Here is a 24,294-nt window from a genome sequence, read left to right on the forward strand (position 1 = left end):
CCACTAGTACCGGATAGACACTTCCCAAAAATTTTCTCCCACAATTTGAGAAAATAGGTTTGTCAAGTTGGTAACCACCACCTCTCTCATAGTTAGCCTTATGATCACTAGCAACATCTAGATTCAGAGCCCCTTTTCTTAAACCTATGTTGACCTTTTTCATCAGTTCTTTCCCTCTTCACAACCCTACCCCTCCTTTCAACCTTAGACTCCTCAATAGATTGAGCATACACAATAAGCCTAAATAGAGTCATGTTATAATGGAGCATTGTCGTACGATACTCTTCTTTCACAAGTTCGTAAACATCCATCAAGAATGTATTCATCTCATCTCTAGGGTTAGAAACAAATGATGAAGCATATTTAGGAACAATGTACACTTAAACGAATACTCATTTATACTCAGATTACCTTTCCTATGGTTTATAAACTCGTCAATCTTGACTTCTCTCTTATTATGGGGAAAGTACTCCACAAAGAATGCTTTTGTAAACTCTTTCCAATCTATAGCTTACTATTAAATTGGCATATTGTATTTCCATTGTGTGTATCACACTTGAGCAATATCTTTCAATTGTATGAACCAACTCTGCCTTCTCCCTAGAAGACACAACTATATCATGGACTATCTTATAAACCTCATCCAAGAATTCTTGGGGAAACTCTCCCACCTTAGAGAGAAGAAATGTATGAGAATTCATCCATACAAAGTCCTTCAACTTAGAGGTCATAGTACTCTCAAGAGCATTCACCCTAGGCCCCATATCTTTATTTTCTAGAGTCTTCAAGGCTCGGTCTCGGGTAAGAAGAGCCCATATAACCTCCTCATTAGTTATGTCCAGGGGAACCACTGGAACCTCATTCACTTGATTACCTATAGGAACTTTCTCACCTTGAGGGACTTGACCGACTTGGGGAGGAACTCCCTTAATAAATACTTCCCCATCCACTCTTCTTACGGGCTTCTTTTATTTATATCCTATAAACACAAGTTAAAGGATTAGGAAAAGACACTTATAGAACTCAACACTATCATATGACACAATAGTAATAAAGAAACTGAAACTTCTACCATCCTATTACCTCTCGCTCATAGATGTGTCATGACTCACACCGATGAACAACTCTACTAGATGTGGCTTATAAGACTTTGGGCCCTAAGAACTATTTCTTAACCTTATTGTTTTGATACCAATTATTTAATGACTCGAGAGCCCCTCCTAGTTGTTACACGGTGTATTCGACCTTTTAGAGGTCTTATACAAGCCCTTAACATTCATTCATCACATAGGTATGAAAAGTAGTGCGTAATTAAAACATTTCATAATAAAGTAAATAAGGAAACTCTTTTATAAAACATAATAAGAACTAAGTCTCATCACAAGCTATTTTAGACACATCTCATTATCATAGGGTCACAACACTTACATTGAAACAAAGATACAAGTCTTATACAAGATCTTTAATAAAAGAAAACTAGAATTGAAATCTATGTCCACAAGCATACAAGGACATTCCATGAGTCTTGAGAGAACAATCTAAATCCCAAGCTTCAACTCAAGGGATCCTCACTTGCAACCACAAACACTTGTAGAAATGGAGAAAAATATGGAGTTAGTACAATTAAACACTAAGTATGATAACCATGCAAGATATTATGGAAAAAGGGACACTTTAGTTGAATTATGTTGTTAATTCTCTTTTGATAAAATCCCATAAACCAATTATAGAGGACATCATACAAATCAATTATCATAATAGAAGGTAATACTCACATAATCCACATGTTATGACCATATTTATTAATTAAGCCATTTAGGCCCTCTTTCTAATGTTATCTAAGACCCATCTAGGTAAGATATGAATAGACCGCCCATACAACATCTACATACGCACCTAGATGATCCTGAAGACTACCCTAAGAAAGGATATTTCCTTTCCAACACAATAACAACAAGTTAACAACCACTACTACAGATACTAAAGGAGATATTCATGTATTTAACATACTTCACATAATGGTCTTAGAAAACCTAGGGAACCCACTCTAGTAACTCCAAATCCTACTTGTCCCATGTATAGACAGGATCCATAATGCTACCAACACGTTGTAGAACCTATCAAATAGCTGAAGTGTACATCTCACAAGAAGAGGATAGGCATTAACTGACATAAATCACACTAGCTAGGTATGGAATCCGATTTCATAAAACCCCACATCGTGGAAGTGTTTAATTATCAAAAGGTAGAACTAAGGACACAACCCATGTAGGCACATGGTTTGAGGGATGTCAAAGGCTTCTATAACATCATGAATACAACGGTCATGGGTTGCATCCCATAAATGTCTAAAATAGAATGAGCATAAAATATAACATAGGTGTGATGTCCTCAGATGCTGTGAGGACTTACCAATCTTCACTTCTTAATAAGCCTTGGAAACTCTACCCCTCAAAGCAACTCAATATCCTCTATACCCTACATTAGATTATAATGTAGCAAAACATGTTTTAGTAAGAAATTTACCAAGTATGCAACTTATCATACCAAACTTAAGATATCTCAAAGGGTTAGTCAATAATAGACATAATCATAGAAGATAAAGACACTGACATAACATGAATATCGTAAGCATAATAAATCATCATAAAGCATATGAGTTCATACTTAACTCATTTTTCATTCTAACTCAAGTGAACTACTTCACAAGCTAACTCCAAGTATACTTGTGCAAGGCTAAGGTAGCATCCCATACTACTACAAAATCTAACTACATCTCTTTGGTCATTCTTGATCATAATTACTTTCATAATGAAGAACTAGATTCATCCTAACATATAAGCACTATGTCCCTAGGCCACCTCAAAGCTCATTTATCCAATGAATCTTAAACATCTGATTCTACCTCATACACTAAGCATGTATTTAAGTCACCCTAATCCCTTTTTTTAGTTTAAGAGTCTCTAGAAAAACCTACTTTATATTGACAAGGAACTATCAAGTTAAGTCAATCATATCATGAAAGGAATCTATAGAAACAATTTAAGTTATGAATACATCATGTATTGGTCATATAATAGGTAGCTTCAAGTCATACTTGTGCAATGTATGAATGGCATCTCATACTACCATCCACAATAAGTACTTTTATAGACTATCCCGTTCCAAGCTAACTTGTCTTCCACACTTTTCTATTAAGCTCAACTTACTATCATAATAGACCTACTACCATGGAAAGCAACTTAACATACTAACCAAGCTAACTTAATGAAGGATAACCACCATGAAACCAATCATGTAGAAGCAAGCTAATCAAAAGGGATCATGAATCCTCAACCCTAAGATATTAAATAAAATTTACCTTGCATGAAAATCAAGCTACCATGAAATACACCTTGCATGCAAGACAACCTAACATTAAGAGAGTATAGGCCTTTCCCCTAAAGCTACCATGAAATGGTTTTGGCCTAACCAAGTCAAGATAACATGATTATGTATCCTTATAACACAAGACCAAGTTAATCATGGGATATCTATCTTTTTCCATCCCAAGATTACATGGGAACCACCATCCCAAACCTAAACTGATCAAGATTCCTTAAAACACATGACAAACCTAAACATGGGATAGCTTACATCCTTCATCCCAAGATAACATGAGATTTATTACCTCAAGATACCATGAGTAGTTCAACCCAAGCTTCCATGTGACTCAACATCTCAAGATACCATGAGTATTTCAACTCAAGCCTCCTTGAGATTTACTATTCCAAGCTACCTTTAAGACCTACCATATCAAGCTATCATGAAATCTACCATATCAATCTATTATGAGAATTCACATCTCAAGCTATCATTACATTCACATCTCAAGCTATCATGTCTTAGTGCCATCTCACCAAGTCTATTATACATGAATTGATCATACAATCCATCTTTAAGCTAATATAGTTCATCATATCACCTTCAACATCAATTACTACAAGCCACCATGAAAAATACTTGAAAACGTCATATAATCATCACACGAACATAATTTAATTCTACCCACTAGATTGAGATCACAATCAAGTCTTACCCACAATGCAATTACAACCATCTCTAGATTGGGGTTATTTGGATTTAAAATGAATGGAAGAATCCATGGATGAATAAGCTTCACTTACCTTATATTAGAGCCTTAATCCTATCTTAAATCCTTGGTGAATTTCTTCCTATGTACAGCCTCCTATTTCTCTTATTCTTCTATGGTGTTCTTGAGAGAGTTTTGGAGAGGGAGAGGTTTTGATCTTGGAGTCTAATCTCTAAAGGTGTCTCATATTTTTGAAATAATCATAAAATACCTAAATCATCTAATTTAACCACCCATGCATTTATTTTGACGCTACATGAATTTACAAAAATGCCCCACATTTGGCCAAACTTCTACAGAAATTGTAGGCCCCCATCGACTCCCGCAGTCCACAAATCATTAGTGGAATGATGGAGCAAATTGTAAGTCCATTATTTTTGAAAAATATTCCCATTTTTTAGTCTCAACTCCCACTTCTAAGTGTGGAGTGATTCTCCCACTCGATGGGGCGTTCCTCGAGTGACGGGGCATCGCTTGAGAGTCGTGAAGTGACACTGCCAAGGTAGTGTACCCTTGGGGAGTCATGCGTAGATGTTTCCACCCCAAATACGTCCATATAGATTTTAAGAACCTTCCCTACAAATTTGAGCCCCAAACACAACATAAAACCTCATGATACATACTAAGTCACGCAAGCACTTTCTTAAGACTAACTTTCGAGCGTCTTGGGCGTTCTTAGACATTTCACCTCCAAACTCTTCAAAAATTCACATGCTAACTCTAAAAACTAAAATATAGTCATTTTAAGACAGTAAAATCTTAATACACAGATGTTCGGATCTATTTGGACCTTATTCATTTTTGGGTCCTTACAATATCACCCACATGGGAGACATTCATCCTTGAATGACACCTTACTGAACTTTTTTTTAATGATCAACTCTTGACTAGCAGCCCATCGTACATGCATTATACCTTAATGCACATACCCAAGTCAATGAAACAATTTATTTCCAATATAAACATAATTATACATCCATACACTGATAAGGGATGTATGGATTCTCGAGAAGAGAAGAGTCGTGGTGGTCCCCCCCGGACCGCCCGGATCCCACGAGTGAATCGAAAGTTGGACCTACATTGGATCTCACCCGAATCGCCCCATCTATCCTCTTGAGGAGGAGTTTGGTTTCAAACCCCGGTTCGAACAGGAGGAGTACGGTGCAACCAATTGGAAGAGAATCAATAGATTCCTTTTCGGGAGCGATTCATCCTTCCCCAACGCAACATACAACACTCTATTGTACTGCGCTCTCAAACTTTGCTTGTTTTCATCGACATCTTTCTTTTTGATTCAGCTCTCTTTTTTATGTCACTTCCAGTGAAGGTCGGGTATGTGCCACTTATACCATCAGCTGATGGATTAATTACCACTAGTTCCATGCCACCCAGCATCCCCCTTGGGAATAAGCTACACATGTATTTCTAAAATCAATTCCTCATCATAAGGAAACATCAAATTCACAAGACAATTCATAATTATAGGAAATTACAAAAAATTTCATATATCATTAAAGAAACACATACCAGAGAGGGACATAAGGAGATCAATTTTGATCACAATTGGATTGGAGAGGATAGAAACTATCCCTCTTTTGAGGCTCATAAAGTATACCACTAAGCGAAACTTGTATAACTTCTCTTCTTGTAACCCTAGCCCATGCACCTCAAGGATACATAAAAACCTTATTACCCCATTTTGAGCAAGCCTGTGATAATTCCTTTCTAAAAATCACCAATATTTAACATCCTTCACCCAAGGTGACTCTTAAACCATGGTTAATTACACTTATACCCTCCTTATAGGAGTCTATTCACTCACCCCTTCTAGGTAGTACTCAAACACTCTATTCCACCAATTCTCTTAACCTACCCCAAAACACATCATGGCCTTCTAGCAACATAAACATAACCACACATCAACCCATTCATACAAAAACAACATTACATCCCATAATCTCAACTCTATCAAGTCACTTTGCCATAATTGGCATTTCAACTAAATTTTCTTTCTCACTCCTTGTAGCAACTCTTCTAATAATCACATTCTAAAGACCATCGGATATGTGATAAGAGAGAGAGATTATGGATCTGTGGCACGACTAGAAGAATAAAGAAGTGAAACTTTACGAAGCATCTCCTAGTCTTCTATTCATAGATGTGTCGCAACTCACACCGATGGATAAGACTCCACTAGACGTGGTTTTGAGACATCCTAAGACCATTTCGTTACATTATGTTCTTATACCAAGTTTTTCATGAACCGCAAAGATAACCTAGAATATAGAGCTCTATTGAGTCAAAACATGGCCTACTTGACCACTCGGAAGTATTGTACAAGCCCTTAGACATCATTCATTGCATATATACGAAAAGTAGTGTGGAATTAAAACATTTATTTCAGAATATAATGCAGAATCATTTTATAAAACTTCTAATGTATGTCACAAAAACCATCTATGATATCATGAATACAATAGTCTTGGGTCACAACCTATAAAAGTCTAACATAGAAAAGAACATAAAAGACAACATAGGAGTGATGTCCTCGGATGCTATGAGGACTCATCAATATTCTCTGCTTCATAAGACTTGGAAACCCTACCCTTCAAGGCAACTCAATATCCTCAAGACCCTACATTGGATTAGAATGTAGGAAAAATATGTGTTAGTACGAAATGTACCAAATATGAAAATTATCATACCAAACATAAGATATCTCAAAGGGTCAGTCAATAATAGACATAATCATAAGAGATAAAGACATAAGCATAACATGAATGTCATAAGCATAATAAATTATATAGGATTGCATATTTAACTCATTTCGCATTCTTACTCAAGTGAAGTACTTCACAAGCCACCTCCAAGTATACTTGTTTAAGGCTAAGCTAGCATCCAATACTACTACAAAGCTAACTACATCTCTTTGGTCAATCTTGATCGTTATTAACTTTCATAATTAATACCTAGATTCATTATAACATATGAGCACTATATGCCTAGGCCACCTCAAAAAACCTTTGTGTAATTCATGTGAAGAATCCCATTCTACCTGATACACTAAAAATTTCTTGAAGTCACCCTAATCTCTTTTTTTTTAGTTTAGGAGTTTCTACTTGACCTACTTCATATTGACAAGACACTATTATTTTATTTAAATCATGTCATGGAAGGCAACTATATAAACTATTTAACCTAAGCATACATCATGTAGTGTCAATGTCATAGGTAGCATCAAGTCATACTTGTGCAATGTATGAATGGCATCCCATCCTACCATTCACACTAAGTACTTCTCTAGACTATCCCATTCCATGCTAACTTGTCTTGCACTCTTGTATATTAATGTCAACTTACTATCATAATAGACTTACTACCATGGAAAGCATCTCAACATACTAACCAAGCTACTTAAAGGAAGCATACAACTATCCTAACCACCATACGACCAATCATATAGATGCCAGATAATTATAGGGGAGCATGAATCCCCAACCCTAAGTTATCATGAGAAACTAATCTCAATCTATTACATGAAATGAACCTTGCATGGAAATCAAGCTACCATATAATGCACCTTGCACGCAAGTCAAGCTAATATTAGGAGAATATAGGCATTTCCATTAAAGCTACCATGAAATATTTTTGGCCTAACCAAATCATGGTAACATGATCAATTATCCTTAGAACATACACCAAGCTCATCATGGGAGAGATTTCTTGCTCCATCCCAAGCTAACATGGAAACCACCATCCGAAGCTACCATGATATAGCATCCTTACAATACATGACAAACCTAAACATGTGAGAGCTTACTTCCTTCATCCTAAGCTAACATGAGATTCATAACCTCAAGCTACCATGAGTAGTTCTACACAAGATTCCATGAGACTAAACATCTTAATCCATCATAAGTATTTCAACTTAAGACTCCTTAGATGTAATACCCAAGCTACCCTTGAGACGTAGCATTTCAAGCAATCATGAGGTCCATCATCTCAATCAATCAGAAGAATTCACATCTCAAGATATCATGAGATTCACATCTCAAGCTATTATATATGAAATGATCATTCAATCCATCTTCATGCTAATGTATTTCATCATATCTTGAATCATTTCAGGTTCTTAGGTCAACCTAGAATTCATTTGTGTGAGAGAACTTGCTTCTCCTATAATGTTCATGTGTACTGTAGAAGACAAAGAAACCATTATCACAAATCCATTCATAATGATTTTAACCCAAAATCCCTAGACTCAATCATATAACATCCCAAAATTGATTATTACCTTCATTCATTATTGACTACGTTCGATTACATGCTTATTTTATTCAATTAGATCAGTAGAAGGTAAGTCTAAGCATACATCATCACATAGGTTAAATTACAACATTAAAAGTCAAGAATAACCTAGTTTAATTCATATCTAGGTGATTAAATCATGATTAATTAGCATATAATAAAATTGAATTAAGAAGATCAACTTAGAACATTCATCTTCCCTTAAATCACTATGATAACCTTCAACATTAATTGCTACAGTTCACCATGAGAACCTCATGAAAACACCATATAATAATCACATGAATATAATTTAAATGTACATACTATATTGGGAAAACAATCAAGCCTTACCCACAATGCAATAACAACCCTTTCTAGATTAGGGTTGTTTGGGTTCACAATTCAGTAAAACTAGGGGACTCCATGAATGGAAGAATCCATGAATGAATAAGCTTAATATACCTTAGACTATAGAATTAATCCTATCTTGAATAAATGGTGAATTTCTTCCTAAGTGCAACCTCCAATTTCTCTTCTTCTTCAATGTGTTCTCGAGATAGTTTAGGAAAGGGAGAGGTTTTGATCTTGGAGTCTAATCTCTAAAGGTGTCTCTTATTGTTTAAATAATCATAAAATACCTAAAATCATCTAATTTAACCACCCAGACGCTACATGAATTTACAAAAATGCCCCACTCTTGGCCAAACCTCTGCAGAAATTGCAGGCCCCTATCGACTCGCGCAGTCCACAAATCATTGTTGGAATGATGAAGCCATACTCTAAGTCCGTTATTCTTGAAAAATAGTCTTATTTTGTAGTCTCAACTGCCACATCTAAGTGTGGAGTTATGCTCCCAATCTTCAGGGCATGGCTCGAGTGACGGGGCGTCATTTGAGGGTCATGAAGTGACACTGCCAAGGTAGTGTACTTCCTACTTTTGGGTATTCTTCAAGGACTCCTTGGGTAGTACTTTGGGAGTTGTGCCCAAATGTTTCCACCCCAAATACGGGCATATAGATGTTAAGAACTTTCCTTACAAATTTGATCCCCAAACACGACATAAAACGGCATGAAACTTACTAAGGAATGCAAGCACGTTCTCATGGCTAACTCCTGAATGTCTTGGGCGTTCTTTGATGTTCGACCTCCAAACTCTTCTAAACATCACATGCTACCTATAAAATTAGTAATTTTAAAACTCTAGACTATCACAACACACATGTTAGGCTCTATTTGGACATAATTCATATGCCCCACTACGGAAACATTTGTCCTAGAATGACACCTTACAATACACTTCTTAAAGGACAACCTCTACACTAGCAACCAATCGTACAGGCATTATACGTAAATGCATATACCAAAGAAAAAAGTCAATTCCAAGCTATACATAACTACACATAACTATATAACAACCTTATAAAAAGGTTGCTTATCCCCCCCCCCCCACTTAGGAATAAGCTACATATATTTCTAACATTAACTTCTCATCATTAGGAAACACTAAAATAACAATACAATTCATAATCATAGAAAATTCTTGAACATAAATTATTAAATAAATACATACCGGAGAGGGACATAATGAGATCATTCGTGATCACCCTTGGATTGGAGAGCATCGAACCTATCCCTCTTTGTTGCTCATCAACTATACCACTAAGAGCAACTTGCTCGACTTCTTTTCTTGTAACCCTAGCCCATGCACATCAAGGATACATAACAACCTTATTCCCCTATTTAGAGCAAGTCAATGCTAACTCCTTTCTAAACATCATTAAGATTTCACATCCTTCACCCAAGGTGACTCTTAAGCCATGATGAATACATTTCTACCCTCCTTAGAGGAGTCTATTCACTCACCCCTTCTAGGTAGTACTCAAACTATCTATTCCACCACTCTCTCAACCTACCACAAAAAGCATAATGGCCTTCTACCAAAATCAACATAACCACACATCAACCCGTTCATACTAAAAACAACATCACATCCCATAATCTCAACTCTATGAAGTCACTTAGCCATAATTGGCTTTTCAACCCACTATTCTTCCTCACGCCTTGTATCAACCCTTCTAATAAACACATCCTAAAGAGTATTGGATAAGGGATAAGAGAGAGATCTGATATATCTATGGAATGACTTTAAGAATGAAGAAGTGAAACTTTCCTAATCATCCCATAGTCTTCTACTCATAGATTTCTCGCGACTCACACCGATGAATAAGACTCTACTAGATGTGGTTTAGCGACACCCTGAGATCATTTCATAATATTATGCTCTGATACAAAGTTTATCACGACCCAAAGGTATACCCTAGAAGTTAGAGAACGATTGAGTTGAAACATGGCAACTTGACCTCTCGGAGGTGTTGTACAAGCACTATTGAGTCGATGGAACGACGGTGTAGTAGCACAGGTCCGTCGTTCTTGACAGACAGTCCCATTTTTTAGGCTCAACTCCTACTTCTAAGTGTGTAGTGACTCCCCTAATCGAAGGGGCATCGCTTTAGGGTGGTGAAGTGACACTTCAAAGGCATTTTACTTCTTACTTTTGGGTCCTCTTCAAGTACCCCTTTGTTGGTCTTTGAGGAGTTTTTCCAAGACGTTTCCACACAAAATATGTCTATCTATATGTTAGGAGCCTTCCCTACCAATTTAAGCCCCAAACAGACCTAAAAATCATGAAACATAAAAAGGCACACAAGCACGTTCTCAAGGCTAACTTTCGAACGTCTTGGGCGTTCTTAGACATCGACCTCCAAACTCTTCCAAACTTTATATTCTACATCTAATCAATAAAATTAGTCATTTTAAGTTCTACAATATCAAGACACACATGTTAGGCTATATCTGGACCGAATTCAGTTTGGGGTCCTTACAAGAATTGAGAAGCCCACAAAATTTGGCTTGAAAACTTTTAGAATTGGTATTTATCCTTGGAGCTTCAAAGTTCATCATTGGAGGATTATGGTTGATAGAAAAATAAGATAAAGGGAGAAATTTTTATTTTCAATTTGAGGATTTTTGTTTTTGATTGGTGAAAATGGTGAAATAATGACATAAAACCCTTTTAAATAAATCCCTAAAGTACCCTAAACACCGCTAAACTAGTTGTACCTTTTTTCGTTATGTCTAACTTGACTTTCATTGACGCAGTCACAACTGGGACATAGTTGCACATAACGGGGACACTCCCTCATTTTTTTCTGTAATTAATTCAAGGAAAAAAGGTGTATTAAAAACTTGCCTCTGAGTGACAGGCATGTGTCATGCCCTGGCCTCCGTAAACAGCCGCCTGCAATCTGCCTTAGCAGCTTCTTGGCCAAGGCTTAGGTCCTCCTCAAGGACCCTCAGTTCTCTATACCGTTAGTGACGCTTATCACGCTTTCAATCGGTTAAACGCATTCTCTTACCCGTTGAACTTATTACTTTCCGCTTTTCAGTCTGAAATTCAGATTGTGACCTACCGCTCGGAGCAATCAAGCTATAGGTCCTTGGGGAGTTGTACACAAATTTTTTGACCCTAAACTCAATTGTTAAGAATCTAGGCTCACCTCCGCTGATTTTTAACTCCAATCAACACATAAAGACATGAAAAGCTTGCTAGGACACACCAACACATACAAGAATACTTTTTTCAAACATCTTTATTGTTCCTTGACATTTGACTTTAAAATTCGTTAAAATGACTTCTAAAACTATTATTCATTATTTTAACAAGTTATTAACTCATAAAATCAATGTGAAGTTCTACTTCTTCCTATTTCATTTTGAGGGTTTTAAGGCAACATAGTGTTTTTTATTTGAAGTATTGCATTTCCCTCTCCAGGGGGTATACAGATTGACCCAAAACCTTCCATGAGATGTTGATCTTTATTGTTGGGATATTGGACATCATTGAGTTTGCCGATTTCATCCTGATAACACAGTTGGATCCTGTTACTACCATTAACGCTTATTCTTTTAGAAATGTATATGTGTGTAATACATTCTTACATGTCATACATAAACAAATCATAAGCTTTTGTAGACATAAAGAACCTCAATGACCTCTCTTAAATATTATTTGTGTTATGCACAAGTAGAGTCCCATACCCCTACTCTTACTATGTAGTACGTCTAAAGAATTCATAATTAAATTCCTTATTTATATATTAAACTTCTCTTCATAACATAGTTCATATTCTTAAAACATAGGGAGACTTGTATAACCGACGTAGACAACAAGATCTACATGGAATCTGGTGTTCTACCCCAACACCGTAAAGAGGTATTTCACATGCCTATAGTGAAACTTAGTTTGTGTCAAGGTGGATCCCCTATATAAAGACCTACGTGGGCACATAGTTATGGAACAAAGATATTTCTATTAGAAACCCGAAATTGCTAAACATAAAAGGTTCCATCTCATGAGACAACATACATATATTGGGAACCCGGACTTGCTAAAGGTAAAAGCCTACATATATTATTGTTTTTAACTCAGTGCTAAGCATAATTCCATTAAAAGTAACTTTATGTATCTAGTTCAGTTAATAGTGAAGGAAGAATGCACTGTGGCACTCAACCAACCTATATCATAGTAGCTTAATGATTCATTTGGTGAGAATAACCTTTCAACTATGGAATCAATCAATATGTCATAAAGTCTTTCACATCATTATCATAAAGTGTACATGATAATAGCATATATTAATCATAATAACACTACCATAATAATAGTACATCATATGGATTCACACTGTATCATACCTATTCATATCTAGGGTTATAAGGAAAAGGAACCCCAACTCAATAGCACAATAACATGAAAAGTGCTAACCTACACCATTAAAGTGGATCAATATTTCATAAGTAATATACAAGATAGAAAAACACATACACATTTTCAAGTGGATCAACAATTCACACATAGAAGCATTCAACATAAAATTCCTTCACATATGGACTTCAAGGCTTTACATTGAGATCCAACCCTAATTCTTGAAATTAAAACATAATATAGAGTAATTACATCATACAATAACTTAATCAATGTAAATATACTAGATTATCAACTATATTTATCAATCAAGACATACTAGGGTTTATAATTGAGAACGATGGGGTAAACATGGGTATTTGGGGGGGTCTTCAAAAATCATCAATACATCATAAGTCTACCTACAATTCACCATATCAAAAAATATACAATCATAATTATACAATAGAAACATTTTCGGAATAAGACCCATTATATTAAGTGAAAACTTAGAAATTGGGGAAGTTTGAAATCATAATTGGAAGGATTTCTTGGGGAAAGCTTCAAAGTAGGAAGGACTTCCATAGATTGTTTCAATAACATGAAAAATTGATTATGAAATCATTTATCTTGGACCCTTATCTTCAGTTTGTTGAAGTTCTTCAATGGAGTTTAGAAAGAGAATATTCTTGGAGGAGGGAAGTTGATTGAATTTGAGTTGTGAGTTATGAGAGTTAAAATGATTGTTTTAATACTTAAAATACTTTAATATAGTTAAAATAACTATTTTAACCGTTGCCAAACCTAACTTAATTAATTAATAATTTACAAAACTACCCTCTCATAGCCGACTTAAGTCAGTCCACCCAAGCTCCATTTATGATCCTCGTTCATGAGGAATGGTCAGAACCACGAACTGTACTGCTCACTCGTTGGTTGGATTAGAGAGAGGTGATTGGGGTCCATACATGTGGAGACTAACTCTCAGACCACGGCTCCCATCTAAAGGGCGTGGTTCAACCCACAGAGCGTGGGTTCCAGTGTGGTCAAGCTATTTTTGACAAGTTTTTGGACTGACCCTTGGGTCTTATTCAAGGACCTATGGGGGGTCTTAGGGGTGGTCCAACCCAGATGTTTAGGTATTACACCTTAGAAATAAGTTAGGTACATTAGTTTAGGACTTTAAGCTTTCGCTTTAACTTTATTAAGCTACTAGAATAGTTATTAGGTTCTAGCTTAGGTTGTTAGGTTTTTGGGGTGTTAGATTATCTCCACCTTGGGAGCATTCGTCCCCGAATGAAAACTTAATCACCAAACCAAGTTAGAAACTCTAGAATAACATCCCATTATTCCTGAAACATCAATAATGTGCAAAAACATCTAAATATATAGTTCACCATGTACACTTTTCAAAGGAGGAAACTTCAACTCCAGTCAAGACTTGTCAATGCAACATAAAGATGTAGGAACTACAAATACCAAATAAATATCCATGAAATACATCATATATCGTGTTTCATAGGAGGAACCACGTTCACCACTAAATAAAAAGTTCAGTATTGCAATATAAAGTAAATATGTCACTTCATTAAACACAACTAAGTATGCTCATCAATCCACCTCATAAGTGAAATATGCAATAATCATATTAACAAAAAATTCAACATGAGAGACATATAAATCATGAGAAACTCAAATTATGCAATACATGCTTTCTACAAAAGAACATGCACCATATAAAACATGGGAAAAACTCATAAAATACACATAACTCCCAATTCACTACAAACTCAAGAAAAACTACGTACCTCAACTTTTAATAGGAGCGGAGGACAAAGATGAGGATAAGGGGACTTCATACTAGCCTCGGCCTCCCGTGTAGCACCCTCAACTAAATTATTCCTCCACAAGAACCTTAACAGAGGCTACTTCTTTATTCCTCAACCTCTTCACTCGCTGGTCTAAAATCTCAACCAGAACCTCTTCAAAAGGAAGGTTCTCATCAACTCATAAACGTCTAAGGAAAGGATATATATTGGATCACCAATGAACTTCTTAAGCATGAAGACATGAAACATCTCGTTAACTAGAGACAACTTATTAGCCAAGTTCAATTCATAAGCAACATTTACATCACGTTTTACTATTTCATATGGTCCCACATACTGGGACTAAGCTTCCCCTTTTTTCTAAGCCTCATCACGCCCTTCATAGGTGAGATTTTTAGGTAGACCTAATAACCAACTTACGTCTGTCTTCAACCTATTATAATAAGTTAAACTTTTTCAATGGACTGAAAACTAACTCAAAACCAATAAGGGCAAATTCATCTACTTCAAACCAACGCACCGGTGACATACACTTTCTCCCATATAATGCTTCAAATGGAACTTTAGAAATACTTGAGTGATAAAAATTCTTGTAGGCAAACTCTATCAATGGTATAGGTTCATCACAATTACCCTAGAAGTCAATAACACATGCCCTCAACATGTCCTCTAAGGTTTGAATGGTGCATTCTTCTTGACCATCTATTTGAGGACGAAAAGTTGTACTAAGATTGACATTGGTACCAAGCCTACTTGGATTGCCTTCCAAAAGTGAGACATAAATTGTGTACCCTAGCATAAATAATAAACAAAGGAACTCCGTGAAACCTCAATATTTCCTTGACATACAACTTAGCATAATCTTCCACCGATTAAGAAACCTTTATGTGAATGAAATGAGCTGATTTAGGCATCCTATTAGCAATGACTTAAATAGAATCTTGTTGCCTTCGAGTACGAGGCAAACCCACAAGAAAGACCATATTTACATTCTACCACTTCTAAGTGGGAATATCTATATCTGGGGACAACCCATCAGGCCTTTGATGTTCAACCTTGACTTGTTGGCAATTCATACAATTGAACATAAAATCCTCTATATCCCTCTTCATTTCATTCCACTAATAGATATCTCGTAAGTCATTGCACATCCTTGTGGATCCTAGATAATGGAATATCTTAAACTACGAGCCTCATCAAAAAATTTCCCTCTTAAATCATCCAGATACGGAACACACAACCTACCTAAGTACCTAAGTACCCCATCTTCCACTTGGGAGAAAACTTCAATGGATTTCCTAAGTACAGATTGTTTCAATTCTATCAAAATAGGGTGAAAGTGTTGCTTAGATTTCACATCACCCAATAAGGAAGACTCGGAGCTATGATTAACCATGAAACCACCCTTTGAAGAATCTACTAGTTAGTTTTCTAATCAGGCCAACTTATGCACATCATGAGCTAACTCCTTTATCTCATCTTCCATATGGGTCACACTAACATGTACATTAAACTTTTGGAATCCGCAACTACATTATCTTTGTTGGGGTGGTAAAGGACACTAATATCATAGTCTTTAATAAGATCTAATCACCTTTCTTGTCGAAGCTTCAAGTCCTTTTGAGTAAATACATATTGGTGACTTTTTGGATCAGTAAACATAGCTACATGGGCCCCATAAAGATAATGTCTCCATATTTTTAATGAAAATACTATGACCGCTAGTTCAAGATCATTATTTGGATAAATCTTCTCATGCACTTAGAACTGCCTTGAGGCATAAGCTATGATCTGAACACGTTACATAAAGACACAACCCAAACCTACTCACAGAGTGTCACAATACACTACAAAGCCATCAGTACCCTCCGGTAAAGTAAACACTGGGGTGGAGATAAGCTTATCCTTCTATTCATGGAAGTCTTTCTCACAAGCTTCCTATCCTTCAATTCATGGAAGACTTTCTAACAAGCTTTTAGCCACTCAAACTTATATTTATTTTGGTTAAGGTCATCAAATGAGAAGCAACATATGAGAATACTTCAACAAACCTCCAATAATGTCCTATTAAACCAAAAAATCTCCTAATATCGATCTGCAATAGTGGTCTATGCCATTTCTCTACGGAGTCCAATTTCTTTGTATCAACCTCTATACATTTGCTAGATACTATGTGACCTAAAAATACCACAAATTTCAACCAAAACATGCATTTACTAAACTATGTGAACAATTGGCGATCTTTGATGTTTTGCAATACGAATCTCAATGGGTTCATATGATCTTCTTCACTTCAAGAATATAACAAGATATTATTGATAAACATAATAACAAACATGTCTAGGTATTTCAAGAAAACCGTTTTCAAAAATTCCATAATTGTAACCCAGGAATTAGTTAGTTCAAATGACATCATAAGAAACTCATAGTTCAGATACCTAATTTGAAAAGCCATTTTACCAATTTCAATCTCTCTCACCCTAAGTTGGTGGTCTCCTAAACGAAGGTCTATCTTTGAAAAATGGCTAGCCCCTTTCAATAGATCACACTATTAATTGATTCTCGGAAGAGGATACTTATTCTTTATAGTAACCTTGTTCAATTGGCGAATAGTTAATACACATCAAACGAGACCCATCTTTCTTTTTCACAAACAATACGGAGCACCCCATGGACATATGCTTCGTTGAATAAAATCCTTGTCTAGAAAATCCTTGACGTGTGCTTTCAATTCGTTAAACTCAGATTGAGCCATCTGGTAAAGATGGGTAGATATGGTGTTAATATCAGTCAAAAGTTCAGTGCCAAAATTTATCTCCCATTCGGGAGGAAATTTGGGCTAAGTCATTAGGAAAGACGTTTGTGAATTCCCTCGCTACGAGGATAGACTCTAATGAAGGAACCTTTAATTTAACATCCATAACCCTAGCAATGTGATACATGCACCTTTTTGCAATCATCTTTCTATCTCTTAGACATGACTAAAATTGACCTATAAGAATTAAATTTCCCCATATAAATTCTAACATGGACTCATTTGGAAATTGAAATTTAGCTATCCGAGTTCTACCATCGATGTAATCATAACATTCACACAACCAATCCATGCCCAAATTATATTGAAATCAAGCATGTCTAATTCTACCAAAGATAATGAAATAGGACAACTCCTATAGACTCTTTTTTCTACTACCGAGTAACCAACCAAGGTAAACACCAAATATATTGAGGAGTACATCAAACTTCATAGACACTAAAGGACTAACAAAAGACAAAGTGGCACAGGGTTCTAACAATGTATATACGTTAATTGAAAATACTTGCAACATACCAGTAACAACATCCAGAGAGCTCTCTTGCTCACATCGGGAGTTGAGAGCATAGAAGCGATTCTTCTTGGGATCATTGGAATTGGAACCACTTGCTTGTGCTTGTTTGTTATCCCTCCCTTGAACTTTCTACATAGGTCAATCTCTCTTTATATGACCACTCTTCCCACAACTAAATAAACCATCCTTTCCAACTAGGAACTTGCCTTTATGCTTCTTGCCGCACTTTACACAACTAGGTCTTTCAACATAATAACCACCACTCTTACCTCCTTGTGTTTTTGGGTTAGAAACCCTATCCTTGTTGACCCTTAGAGCATTAGACAAGCCTTGGTTGAAAGACCCCTCCTACCCCTTTTTCTATCTTTGATCTCAAATTTGCCCTTGGAAGAACATCCATCATTGGAACTTGTCCTCTTAACTTCCCCACTCTTCCTCCTAAGCCTATTCTCCTTAACATATTGAGCATACACCATTAGACATGAAATGTCCATATTATTATGAAGCATTGTCAAACGGCAATGTTTCTCTATTGAATCGGACACAACTGTCACAAATCGACTCATTTCATCCCTAGGATTAGATATCAAAGAAGTACCATACTTGGACAATTTGGGGAACTTCAAGGAGTTCTCTTGTACACTCATACTTCATTGACAAAGTTGATAAACTCTTCAACTTTGGACTTCTTCTTCTCTTTAGGGAAGAGCATATAAAGGAACGTCTTACTAAAGATGTCCCAACTTATGGTACCCTCTCTTATAGCCCTATTTTCCTTTCATTAAATTTAACATGATTGATACACATCCTTGAATTGTTAGGCAGCTAGTTCGGCTTTCTCATTTGAGCTCACTCCCATAGCATACACATTTCCATAGCATACACAATCTTATAGATATCCTATAGATATTCTTGGGGATCCTCATGAACCTTAGAACCAAAGAACATTGGAGGGTTAATCCTACTAAAGTCCCTCTATCCAAAGCCATGGTATTGCACTAGGATTCACACAAGGCCCAACTTGTTGATTTGCTTATATCATCATAACTTGGGCTTGTGTAGTCACCTTGATCTTGACTTGTCATGACTTGAGTCAAGGTTAATAAAGTCACACTTACCTCTCCATCATTTATAACTCGATATTGTTTGAAACTTATTAACCTTGGGGAGATTGCTCATTTTAAGGAACATGTTCATTTGGAGGAGCTTGATTGCCTTAGGGAGGAATTCTCGCATTTGCAATATCCTCTCCCATCCTTCTTGCGACTTCTCATATAGTATTCATATGCGATATGCACAAGAAAGTGTTTAGAATAAGGGACTTTATAGAGTTAAGAATCAAGAGGCACGACCAATGAGTAATAAAGGATGGGAAAGTTTCTAAGTATTTTATAGCCTCTTATTCATAAGTATGGTGCACTGCATATTCACGAACAAAAATCTACTAGATGTAGTTCATGATACAATAACCTAACAATTATCCCAAAACCTTATGTTGTAATACCATGTTTGTCATGACCTAAGTCTACCCCCTAAACGTGACACGGTGTACTTGACCCTGAAGGGGTCTTATACAAGCCCTTAGTTTATACATTATTTCATAAGTCATACGCTCAAATTACACCTCCCTAAAGAAGTATAAGAGATTGTAATCAAGTAGCAAACCCAACTAGTGAGTTGAGGTTGATCCCACGAGAAAAATGGTCTACACTTAACTTTAATTCACAATTACGCCTATTTATTCAATGTCTTTCCGAAATCAAGTACTTAAAGGGGGGGTTTTATGAAACATGTTTCTTAAACAATATAAATTAACAAGTAGATGAAAGTAAATGTTGAGATTTTATAAAGTTGTGAGGATAACTAGGATCTATGTGTTTCCTACAGGTTCATAACGTCGTATTCGTAGCAATAGCAATCTCTCTAAGTGTTTTGCATGTAAAGTGGCTAGTTATGTATTCTCTAAATCATTGGTTCGGCATCTAGAGAATTTCACCTTGTACCTTTGTCTGACTACGTGTGTATAAGCTACTAACCCTCCTTTACCTCATATTAGACATCATAATCGATGTATGGCTTATCAATCGACACTAGCCTATTAGATAGCACCACACTAAATCTATGTTGATTATTCTTTTCCTATTCCTACCTCCTTGATCCGGCAAGTAGTAACAAGTCGAGTTCTAGCGCGTGCACTCATTAAAAAGACTTCTAAGCAAAAGAATTATCAACACATGCAAACACATTATTTGAAAATTGCTTAGTTGCTAGATTTACTTTAGTAATTCCCCGTGGTTCACACAACCCTAGTTGTGGATTTAGTTACCCATGCTAGCAAGATAAGAATTCATAATATTGAATAAAGAAATTATGAACTTACTTAACAATAAGAAGAAACAAAAAAATTCAACTTGAAATTTCAAGAAAATAGCTTCAAACCAAAATCCAAAAATTGATTAATTACTCAAAGTTTGCAACTAATTATCTCCACAACAAAGTATAACAATATTAATAGTAACTAACCCCCAAAGCAAGGTTTTACTCCTTTATTTATCGGAAACATTGTCCTAAATAAAAAGGAATGGAATAAGGAAAGTTTTGTTAAGAAACGCGACTTCAATCCACGACCTCACTAATGGACCATCATTTAATCGATGGTCCCTCAACTACCTTCATCAGTCCGTACTTGGAATTATTATTCTTCATCCGATATCACCTTTTTTGAATCAAACGAAGGACCAGCAGTATGGTTTGTCGATCCACCTACGGTCCATCAGTGCTCCTCCGTCATTCAACACTTAGAATATTGAAAAGTCAACCATTGGAACCTTCTCAGAACCAATTGATGGTTCACTAGTACGGTCAATCGATCTATCGATGGAACATCATTTATGCATGTGGTTCCATACTTGATCATATTTCCTTGATCATCTCCCTTAGCCTTGAACTTCCATATCACATACGATCCATCGATGATACGACGGATCGTTGATAGCCTTCGTAGGTTGCAATCTGCACTTTTTTCCAAATGCCTTATGTGTTTTCAACCTGGACATCTTTCTCAAAAATCAAGACACAAAACTTGTTAAAACTACTACAAAAAGGCTCTAGACACTTAACTCTTAAGCATAATGCATTGAATACACTGTGTGACCATGGTACATCAACACCCTCAACTTAAATTCATTGTTTATCCTAAATCAACGCACAATGACTCAAAACAACATTTGTACAAAAGTATACGCTTTTAAGGTCTAGAAATCATGCGGATATCAACCCCAAATCTTTTTTTGATTTAGTGCATGCTCACTCTCTTAGTTACAACAAGATAACTAATGCGGATCACATCATTCCATAAACTCACCATGCCCATACAACTCTACCATTTTTCCTCTCACTAAGGTACCAAATTTCCGATACCGCAACTAGTGCCCTCACTTCAAAAGAAATCCTTATTTTTCATACACTGTAGTTAGTATTCTTTGCCATAGGCTTGCCCTTATTTTCACTGCTTAGGTTTACGATACTAGACACTAGGATCACGATAGGAGTTTCTTGGCTTGTAACATAGGCTCAGGGCCATGTTAGGTATATTTGGGTACATTTTTAGTGACTTTTGTCCTTCTTGACATTACCTCTTAGCTTCCTACTTCCTTTCATTGCTTGTTGACACCCTATTTTTCTTCTCTTTTCTTATTTGCTTTGCTCCCTTTTGGATGTGACTTTCACTTATTTTTCATCTTTTTATATTAAGATTATTTTCTTTCTATGTCTTTTATTTTTATTTTTATTTTTTTAATCAATTCATACTTCTAAATCACATCTTTTAGCTCACTTAAGCTTTTTTTTTCTACATCCAACTCTTTTCATACCCATTTTTGGGTCCTCACTCATAATAGCCACCTTCAACTCATGGTTGGTCCATGAGTTGAGGTGCACAATACCAAAATTCGGGTCAACTTAAGTTTTTGGCCAAAGCCGAGATGCATGATATACCGTAATTCACGGTATTATTAATACTTTTTCCTTAAGTTTAGTGTGTCCAAAAGCCTTTTTGTGCTAATTTTTATATAAGTTTCTCTTTGTTTTGCAGGAAATCTGTCCAAAGCTGAATGCGGAGATTTTGAGCAAAGAATTGCAGAAGAGACAACCTACGGAGCTTATGACGGTCCGTCGTGCTTGTGACGGTCCATGGGTGGCATCGTAGTGCAGCTGCTGAAGGAAGATGGGGAAGTCTGACCAAGTGTGGGATTACGAAGCTTGTGACGGTCCATCGTGTCTATGACGGTCTGTCCTGCAGGTTCGTCGTGAAGTCCAGAGAAGTGATCCCAGTACCCAAATTCCAAGAGTTGAAGTGTTTTGGAACGAGACCCTCGACGGACCGTTGTGCCTATGAAGGTCTGTCATACTTGCCGTCGAGGGGAATGAAGATAGCAGAAGAAGAAATTGCACAAGTATGGGACGACGGAGTCCATGACGGTCCGTCGTGACCACGACGGTCCGTCGCGTGGTACGTCGACCCAGACGCATTTTGGCAGATTTCCAGCAATCAGAATCCTTGTTTAATTAGGTTTTTGTTTTTTATAAATAGTTCGAAAAACCTCGTTTTTGAGGTTAGACTCTGTTAGGTTAGACTCCGTATTGTTAGACTCTATGAGATTAGACATCAGATTTTTAGACTTTGTGTATTAGTGTTGGATTTTGAGATTCTTGCAAGTGATTTTTGGATATTAATCAAGCAAACTTTGGATTTTATTCTTTCTCATTGAAGTAAGTACGTGAATTCGTATTTAATATATTTGAATATTGTGTTTATGGATATGAGTAATTAAACTCCATAACTAGGGTTATGGGAACCATAGGGAAATAATGAGATAAACCCAAACTAAAATAAAAATTCTAGATTTTACTTTGTTTTATTGTTTTTTATTTCTTTTCAGAACTATCCTCCTTGTATGCCAAATACACGGAGAGGAGGAGAACCCTTGTTTCCCTACGATCATGAGCTAGAGCGTACACTGCGCAATATGAATTGAAACTTGGTTCAAATGATGAGGATCCGAACCAGAACATCCCAGCTCCGGTTGATGTTCATGGTCAGATGTTACCCGATGCTCCGGGTGAACATGAACAGAGGGGACAAAATCCCGTTCCACGGCCCCAAGCATACTACAGAGGGTATGATAATATTGCAGACTCAGATGGGCCACCTGTCTTGCCCCCTCTACCCACAGGCCACACTTTTGTGGTAAGTAGTAGCCTGATACAAATGCTCACTGCTAGAGGTTTGTTTTCAAGGCTACCTTCTGAGGATCCACATGCCCATATACCTAAGTCAAGGTCAGTGTGTAAAAGTTGTGTGGGGAGGCCTGATTTGGATCTAGATGTAATTGGCCTCAGAGTGTTTCCCCTCTCACTGATGGGAGAGGCTGCTATATTGTTCACTGAGCTCCCATATAACTCAATCTTCACTTGGAACCAATTAAGAGATGTCTTTTTAGCACGCTACTATCCGGTCTCCAAGAAACTAAACCACAAAGACAGAGTGAACAACTTTGTGACACTACCAAGAGAGTCAGTTAGTAGTTCTTGGGATAGATTCATCTCATTCTTGAGAAGTGTTCCAAATCACCGTATAGATGATGAGTCACTGAAGGAATACTTCTATCGGGGATAGGATGATAACAACAAAGCGGTGTTGGACACTATAGCAGGTGGATCTTATGGAGAATGCCCTTATACTGAGATTGCTGAAAAATTAGAGAAAATCTCCCAAAATAACAAAGCTTGGAGTACTAGGAAGTCTGATACAGGGAGAAACACCTTCGCAGTGCAGTCCACTCACAACCCACCCACAGATGAGATTCGGGAAGAAATGGCTCAGATGAGAACTGAGCTTGGGTTGGTACTTGGCGAAACCACCACCTCCTAATGACGAGTGCTATTATGCAAAGGACAATTATGCAGTAA

Source organism: Solanum lycopersicum, chromosome 9, assembly GCF_036512215.1.
Source record: "Solanum lycopersicum chromosome 9, SLM_r2.1".
Taxonomy (NCBI): domain Eukaryota; kingdom Viridiplantae; phylum Streptophyta; class Magnoliopsida; order Solanales; family Solanaceae; genus Solanum; species Solanum lycopersicum.